The 9383-nt window shown below is 32.9% G+C and overlaps 1 pseudogene; it reads left to right on the top strand.

The window, feature by feature from the left end:
* The first annotated feature begins 5603 nt into the window (after positions 1–5603).
* LOC135149756 (ankyrin repeat domain-containing protein 2A-like) lies at positions 5604–9019 on the top strand (annotated as a pseudogene).
* The last annotated feature ends 364 nt before the right edge of the window (positions 9020–9383 follow it).

The raw sequence follows: 9383 nt of genomic DNA, 5'->3' as shown, positions 1-9383 counted from the left end.
TAACCGTTAAAAAACTTAAGTTCAACTTTTTTACTTAATATAATAGAAAATTCAACCAAATAAAAGGAATACTCATGTATAGTCTTAAAGAACTCCTAAAATAGTCATGTATAGTGTCATTCATCACATAACAATCTCTTAATAAATACCATCCCCCTTCAATGGAAAAATAATTTTTTAAATATGATTAATGGCATAATGAACCCCCATAATAAAATTTGTAGCACTTAACTACCTTCTCAATCTAAATATTGTATTTAATACCATGGACCAAACACAAGGATAAGAGATATAAATTTCTACACAATGTCCTTGATTTCTTAAAAAAAATCAATGATTATATTATTGAGACAATGATAATATATATATATATATATATATATATATATATATATATACACATTTGCAAACATCAATGATAATCACAATCTTATATTATTCAAATCTTAATTACAAACTATGAAAAAATCTATTTTATTCATTCATTGTAGTATACTAAAGAAAACTAACAAGTCTATAACTAGAACTTTTAGGTTTAGAAAAATTTTCTAATTTGTACAAACTATATCTTATGGAATGTTAATTAACTTAAAAATATAGTTTTGATTTAAAATTACAATTTGTATTTTTTTTAAAAGTAAATAACTCATTTGAGATAATTTGAAATAATACACAAAAAATAAGCATTAAAATATTATTAAAGATCTCAAATATTCACTTACGCTATATAGAAGTTGTAGTATGAACTTGGAGCATCTTCTTCATTTCTTGAGATATAGATCCAAAAATAAATCATGGACACCAAGATCAATATTCGTGTAACAAAAATCTGGAAGTAAAATTTTAACTATTAGCATCATAATAAGAATTGGTAAAAAGGTATTTAATTCTTGAAGAAACTTGGAAAACACATTGGAAATATATTTATTTATATTCCAAATAGTACAAGAATGAAATTGAATTGTATATGTCAACATGATTATAGATGATACATTAACATATATTACACATCTATACCATATACATGTAATCATCTAATCAACAAGTGAATACTTACACTGATAATAAATCACATCATTGGAGAAGATCTTATTACAAAATGTGTGACTACAACTAAATTTATAATCTAAAGATGATGAAATGTTTTTACTGATAATGAGAGAACTACACTTATAAGATAGAGGCGGTGGCCGTGTGGAAAACCTTCTAACAACAAGGGATTATATATAAGAGATTAGGGTTATGGTGCAAAAGGCCTCTTGGGAAAGTCCAAATTGTGTATGGCCTATCTCTATACATTTTAGGCTTAAATATATTAGGTAGAACTCTAAATCATTAAGGCCTAAATATATTGTGTAAGGGTCTAACTCTATACCATTTTGGGACTAACCCTATACAATTTCATGTATCATACTCATGTCTTAAGTATTCAACCAGTTTGATATATAGTAAGCCAGTTATTTTGAATATAATATTATGATTCATTTTCGAATTTTATAATATTGGGTTATAAGGAAACTCTTTTCAAATATAATTAGTAAGATAGCATATTTACGATGATATCATATATTTCACAGAAATTGATTTAAATAATATAACACTCTAAACCTTGAGTTATGTAATGTCATGGTTAAATACAAATATCTATCTATTTAATAGTATATATCAAATAAGACAATTAACTCAACCAAAAATATTATTCAAAATTTTCAACACACGTTTTCAACACACGTTTATCTCATTATCTGGATCATTCTCTAGGATAAACTTCACCCATACTTCACTCATTTGCTTGCTTACTCTAAGTTTGAAGGTTGAGCTGCATTTTGATATGCTCAAGTGAAAATTTTAAAGAATTTTTTTGGTTGAGTTAGTTGTCTTATTTATTATATACTATTAAATAAATAGATAATTGTATTTAACCATGACATTACATAACTCAAGGTTTAGAGTGTTATTTCATTTAAATCAATTTTTGTGAAATATACAAAATCATCATAAATCTACGATCTTACTAATTATATTTGAAAAAAGTTTCCTTATAACCAAATACTATAAAATTCCAAAATAAATCATAATATTATATTCAAAATAAGCTTACTATATATCAAACTGGTTGAATACTTAAGCCAGGAGTATGATACATGAAATTGTATAGAGTTAGTCCCAAAATGGTATAGAGTTAGGCCCTTACACAATATATTTACCCCTTAATAGTTTAGAGTTCTACCTAATATAGTTAAGCCCAAAATGTATAGAGATAGGCCATACACAATTTGGACCTCCCCAACCGGCCTTTTGCAACATAACCCTAATCCCTTTTATATAAATCCCTAGTTGTTAAAGGGTTGGCCGCACAACCACCCCCTCTATTTTGTAAGTGTAGTTCTGTCATTATATATTCCTCAGAGTGTATAATATAATCACTAAGAAAATTTCATCACCTTTTAAATTACAAATTTCAATTATATTCAAAGATTTTGTAATAAGATCTTCTCCAATGATATGATTTTTTATGAGTGTAAGTTTTCACTTGTTGATTAGATGATTACATGTATATGTATAGATCTTTGATATGTTAATATATCTTGTATAATCATGCTGACATAATTCAATTTCATCCTGGTACTCTTTGGGATATAAATCAATATATTTCCAATTTGTTTTCCTAAGTTTCTTCAAGAATTAAATACCTTTTTGACAATTATTATTATGATGCTAATATTAAGATTTTTCTTCAGATTTGTATTACAAAAATTGATATTGATGCCCATGAAATATTTTTAGATCTATATCTCAAGCAATGAAGAAGATGCTCCAAGTTCTTCACATAGCGTAAGTAAATTTTCGACATTTTTAATAATATTTAATGCTTCTTTTTGTTGAATACCATACCATACCATACGTACTCAGTATTCCCGCTTAGAGTAGGGTCTGAGGAGGTAAAATGTATCCAGCCTTGCCCCTACCTTTAAAGTAGAAAGGCTGTTTCCGTGAAGATCCCTCGCTTAGTGCACAATAATTAAAAGGGTGTGTGATACAATATTACTATAATACCTTAGCTCATGGCCTTCTTCACATGAGACTTACCGAAACATTATATTAATATGAGTAATTTAGATTTAAAAAATCCAATAGTAATTTCAAACCAAAACTGTATTTGTAGGATAATTAAGATTCTATTAAATATAATTTGTAAAAGTTAGAAGACTTTTCAAAACCTAAAAGTGTTGGTCATAGACTTTTGTAGTCTGTGATTGAGTTTTGAATAATGAAAGATTGTGATTATCATTGATGTTTGCAATATTTTTATGTGTGTGTGTGTATTATTTGTATCAATAATATATATAATTGAATTTTTTGAAGCTAAATATTAGTAATTTCTTAGGCTTACCACTTTTCTTATAAATTTTTTGAGGGCACTTTTTATTTAATCTTAGTGATCGCAACCACAATTATCCTGGGAGTGTTTGCAAAGTAAATCTGACATGTCTAAATCGAGTATGTAGTTGATTTTCCATTTTCTCGATTTCACTTTTTCTCCTTATGTTTTTTGTTTTGTTGCTTTGCTCTTTTAACTTAATTTTAAAATCTTTAATCTTTATCTTTCCGTAAGCATTCTAAGTTGTTGAGTCATGATTAGTATAATCTCATTCCTCGATAAATGTAATTTTTAGGACTCAAATTAGTTTCACTTTACATTGTATGGTTGACCTTGCAGTTTTTTTGGGACTAGAGGTCCTACCCGGGATTGGCACTGTCCAGACTGTACATAAAACTCAACCATGGGAAATTCGAGGGGGGGGGGGGGAGTACCCCCACTACCCCCACACTCAATCCCTCCCTCATGTTAATTTTGTACACATATTTGGCAGGATTTTAATTGAGATGTACTATATTTGAATATCATATATTTTTTTATATAAAGTGTCATCATAGTTAACAGGATGTTGCGAATGAAAGCATAGTGTTTCAAAATCTAGTGTTATAATACCTATAAATTTTTTTACCACGGGATTTAAGGTAACAACAATTGTGATGTTACAAAAAACTATTGGTATGATTATATAGGTCTAGCACAACCATTATCATCGTGTTACCAAAACTAAAACCGTGTTGGCATATATGTCTACCCTTACACTTTTACCCTATGTTATCTTAAGTAGGAAAAGTGTTACGGTAGACCTTTATGGTTTCACCAATTTTAGTATCACCACTAATTTTGGTCAAAGTGTTACAGTATCCTTTTCTGTACACTTTCAGTAACAGTTTTTGCGCTTTGGCAACACTTTTTTTGGTGTTACTGTTGAGTGGATGTCAACGAAGTCCCACATTGAAAAGACAAAGAAGATTTATCTCGAATATAAGCTGTCAAAGAACTCCATTAGTATGAGACCTTTTGGGAGGAGCCCGAAAGCAAATCCATGCGGGCTTGGCCACGGCCCAGAGCGTTCAATATGATACTAATGCGGAGTTAATGGGTGTTGCGCGGTCCAACAAGTGGTATCCGAGCCGATGGTTTTAAGAAGTTGATCGTGGGGTTGATGTGGTTAAGCAATCAAAGAACTCCATTAGTATAAGGCCTTTTGGGAGGATTCCAAAAGCAAATCCGTGCGGGCTTGGCCACGGTCCAGAGTGGACAATAACATACTAATCCGGAGTTCAAGGGTGTTGCGCGACCTAACAACAAGTGTAGAAATTAATAAAATAAAATTACTTGGTATAAACTGAGAAAGAAAAAACCAAACATTAATTGCTCGTCGCCCCTTAATCTTAATCTTATCATCATGCAATACTTTCATCCCATATGGCTTTTGAACTGAGCCCGTATGGTTATTAAACTGAGCCCGTACGGCTATTGAACTGAACCCTGCTTTTGGAGTATGAGAAATTAGGGTTAGCTTTGTTACAGATACTGATTTGGGGCTTCATCTTGCTTACATAGCTGAAAAAGAAGGAGAAGAGTAATTGTAGATCTGAAAATACTGAAATGCCCTCATCTCTGTTAACGGCGTCATGGTTTTTTTGACAGCAACACACAAACTGCAACGGGTTATAACATACAGTATCTCAACTGGAGCTTTTAGAACTACGGTATTGAAAGTGGTGCCTCGCCCAAAGTGCAGGTACACATAATGCACTTTACTCTAATTATTATATTAATAACTAAGAATAACCAACTTTTCTGTATGACTATTCTGTAAATATTAATGTAACTGTTGAAATATATACATCATATATTTTTTAAATGTTTTGGTATTTGATAATCCCCCTCGCACCCTAACACATACAAATCCCATATTCTTAGATTTGGAAAATTTCTCTGTTCCCGTAGTATGCACCCACGCAGCCATACTCACGCTTCCTACACAATAATTCATATGCAAGCTCCTGTGAGCACATAATGCCTAAGATGATATATCAATAATGGATAATAATACTGTTCAAAATGAAAGTTGGTATGTTGTAGATATGTAATATGTAAGACTTCCCAGACACTTTGTATATTAAAGTCTTGAAAGATTCTGAGTTTTTTGACAACTAAATGTTGTTTAAGTAGGAAGATATTCAGAGTTTAAATTTGATTCATGTATCAAGGTTTGTATATATATTTGATGATGATTCAGGATCCAAGTGTCAAGGAATTGGCTGAACAGATAGCCCAAGATCCTTCGTTCAACCAGATAGCTGAGCAGCTTAAAAAGTCATTTGAGGGTGCTGGAGCTGGTGATGGAATCCCGCAGGTTGATCCCCAACAGTACTTTTCCAGTGTGCAACAAGTTATGCAGAACCCTCAATTTATGACCATGGCTGAACGACTTGGGAGTGCTTTGATGCAGGTATTTCCTAGCTTTTATGTTGAGTAAGAGCTTTTAAGTTTTAACAGTTTAATTTGGCATATGGAATAATTTGAATGGCATATGTACTTTTCTTTTGACTAAATACTAGGATCCATCTATGTCGCAAATGCTCGAGAGCCTAAATAATCCAGCACAGCAAGACCAGCTTCAAGAACGAATGTCACGTGTCAAAGAAGATCCCACCTTGAAACCTATTTTCGACGAAATAGAAACTGGAGGTCCAGCTGCAATGATGAGGTCATAAATGTTTCTCTTTGTAGTTCTTTTTAGAAATTTATGTGATGTATGATGATATATGGATTACTTATCTAAATGGTGCTATTGAATGAGATGAAGACAGTTGTTTATGTATACGAAGAAATACAATATTTGGTGCATCATTGCACCAGAAAATATGGTCACGAACTTTAGGAAGTTCTTTAATGCGGCACAGTATGTGTTTTGTCATGTATCGGATTGACAAGTTTTTGGAAGCTATTAAGACTGTGCACATGTAGGACCTTACCCTATGTCAATATGTATTAGCAATTTAGCCTAACTTGCTTATTTAGCCATATGACTTTTTTAACTGACTAATTTTGAAAATGGCTTCAGCTGCAGTAGTACAAAATTAATGTTACAGTTGTGGTGTTATTAAATATCTAGTAGCCTTCGGTCGGTTGCTTTTAGTTTATTATTCATCCAATTTTTTCGTGAAGTTCTATGTGATGTGGTGCATATTTCTGGGATCCATTTTCTCAGTGCCGTTTTCTTCATTTATTGCTATCTGTATACACAGGTACGTACTGGAATGACCCAAGTATTCTCCAGAAGTTGGGTGAAGCAATGGGTCTTCCTGTTTCAGGAGATGCTGTAGCTTCTGCTGAAACGTCTGGACAAGATGAGTCGGATGAAGTAGGAAATGAAGGTGAATCCATCGTTCACAACACTGCTAGTGTTGGCGATGTCGAAGTATTTTAGGTTCTGTATTACTCTTTAATGCGCCGCATATCTTTTTTGATAGTAGATGCACTTAATCGTTTTCCTAAAAATGATAGTTATAGGAATAACATAAACTGGAAATTTTTGATATTTTCTCTTGATATTTTATGCAAAGTCATGGGTTTCTAAACAGTTTTGAGTTTCTCTTGGTAAGTCTCTTTAGTCTTTATGAAAATTGTTTTGAGTTTCTAAAGTTATTAAGGGTGAGATGAATGAATACAATAGAATTTGTGCACCGATGCCGGTGTTCACCAGATTCCTCTTGCTTAGTTCAGAATAAATAATTTTTGCATGAGATCCTTGACAAGACCCTTGGTTCAGAATAAATAATTTTTTTAGGTGCATGACTTTGTCTTTTCCTATATTTGGTTGATGTAATGTTTTACAGTAATCATATACTTACAAGGTATGTTTATAAGCTACACATGTTAAGTGATCTCTAAATACTCTATATATATATTAGGGTTTGAAGAAGGCACTAGCCTCTGGTGGTGATAAGGATGAAGAAGATTCAGAAGGAAGGACAGCCTTGCATTTTGCATGTGGATATGGCGAGGTATGACTGACAGTAACTCAAATAAATTTTTTTGTCCAACTTTATATATATGTTTTTCTTATTATCAATCGAGTCTGTTATCAGCACCTACTAATTTGAGCTTGTATATAACTGGAGCGCGCTGCTTAAAATTCTTCCCCTCCATCTTTATTTGCTTATTCCCCTTGTATCTGTAAAGCTAAGCTCTGAGTTTTATGCATTTACTCTCTAAATTTCAATCACCAATGCCCTAGAAGTTGGTTAAGCCAAAGTTTATAAGTAATGTTGGTTCATATTTTATGGGCTGGCTATGCACTGTTTTTAGTTGGCTCAGCTAATATCATGTTCTTTACAAAAGAACTAATATAACATTATGCTCTTAATTTGAAGCTTTTTTTTCTACTTGGAAAGCATTCGTCTTGTAGTCTCTCATAACGAGGTTTGTTCTACAAGGTAGGTTAAGCCTTAGAGATAATACATTTCTCTTAGAGTTGTTGAAAGACTAATGATTGATGATCGATTGATATTTTCACCCTTTCAGACTGTCATCAAATTGTGTCATGTTTTTTCTTGATAGATGCACAAGACCCCTGTGCAGTTGCCTGCAAGAGGGTTCCTAGTGCAATATGCAACCAGTTTAAGTTTTTTTGGGGTTGGTATTAGTGTTGGATATCGTAACATTGTTAGACTGGTCCCATTTTGGTTACTGTGAATTCCTTGCTTCACAGTGATTTCTGTTCAGCCAACTATGTAATTATGTTCACAATCCGTTTATGTACAGTCCCTTCTGGTTCTAACTGAAACTCTTGGCAACCTGAGTAATAGCCAGCCTTTAAATTTTTTTTTCTTATCATTTCAGTTCACCAAGAAGCAGCCATAATAGTTGCTAATGAGCATAATTACATTTATATTGTTGTCAGAAAAACAATTTTAAGGCACATAGTATCACTATATCTCAAGGACTATCTATCTTTGTTTGTCTTGTGTGTTCCATTGTGTATCAGTCAGCACCGTCTGTCTGGATCAATTTGGCTCTAATCAGATATGTTTCGGTACATTCTAGGTGAAATGTGCTCAGGTCCTTCTGGAGGCAGGTGCCAAGGTGGACGCCCTTGATAAGAACAAGAACACTGCTCTGCATTATGCAGCTGGTTACGGCAGGAAGGAGTGTGTGTCACTTCTGCTGGACCACGGGGCTGCCGTGTAAGTTAGATTCTCTAGTCAACATATTGTGATTAATTACTTTTTATTCTCTATATTTTCTGATTAAATTTTACATATTATCTGTTTCAGTACTCTCCAAAACATGGACGGTAAATCGCCAATTGATGTAGCCAAATTGAACAACCAGCAGGAAGTGCTCAAGTTACTTGAGAAGGATGCATTTCTGTAATTCTGTAATTAATTCGGAGGGCATGCTACATAACAAATTTTACTCTTCAGTCTTCTGACGTTTTTATTCTTCCAACTTTGTTTACATTACGTTTTTCTTGAAAAGCTCAAATGATGTTTAGATTGGGCAGTTGATTTATCATGTTATGATTTGCGATGGCTTGTTTATTATGACAGAATTTTATAGGCAGTTATAAAAGCAGCACAATTTGTAAGATTTATAAAAGATAATTTATCTTTTATTATACTATTCGTTTGAATTCACACTAAAAACAAATGGACATTTCAATGCATATTGTTCGCTGAGCATATAAATTTGGAATTTGCAAAATGAGATGTGTGCTTTGCTTGGGATTTGCTATGACAAATAGGGGTGTAGATGAGCCGAGCCGAGCCGAACTCTAGAGTGCTCGTGTATCGTTTGTTAAAAAATTAGCGAACTCGAACTCGAGCTCGAGTTTGGATCGAGGCAAAAATACTGTTTGAGTATCGACTCATTAAGGAATAACTATGTTCACGAACGGCTCGCGAACCGCTCACGAACATGTCTCACGAGCTTTTGCTCACGAACCGCTCATTAACTTACGCTCACGAACGTGTCTCACATTTTTTTG

Source organism: Daucus carota, chromosome 9, assembly GCF_001625215.2.
Source record: "Daucus carota subsp. sativus chromosome 9, DH1 v3.0, whole genome shotgun sequence".
NCBI lineage: Eukaryota > Viridiplantae > Streptophyta > Magnoliopsida > Apiales > Apiaceae > Daucus > Daucus carota.
This window is presented reverse-complemented; position numbering and strand designations above follow the sequence as displayed.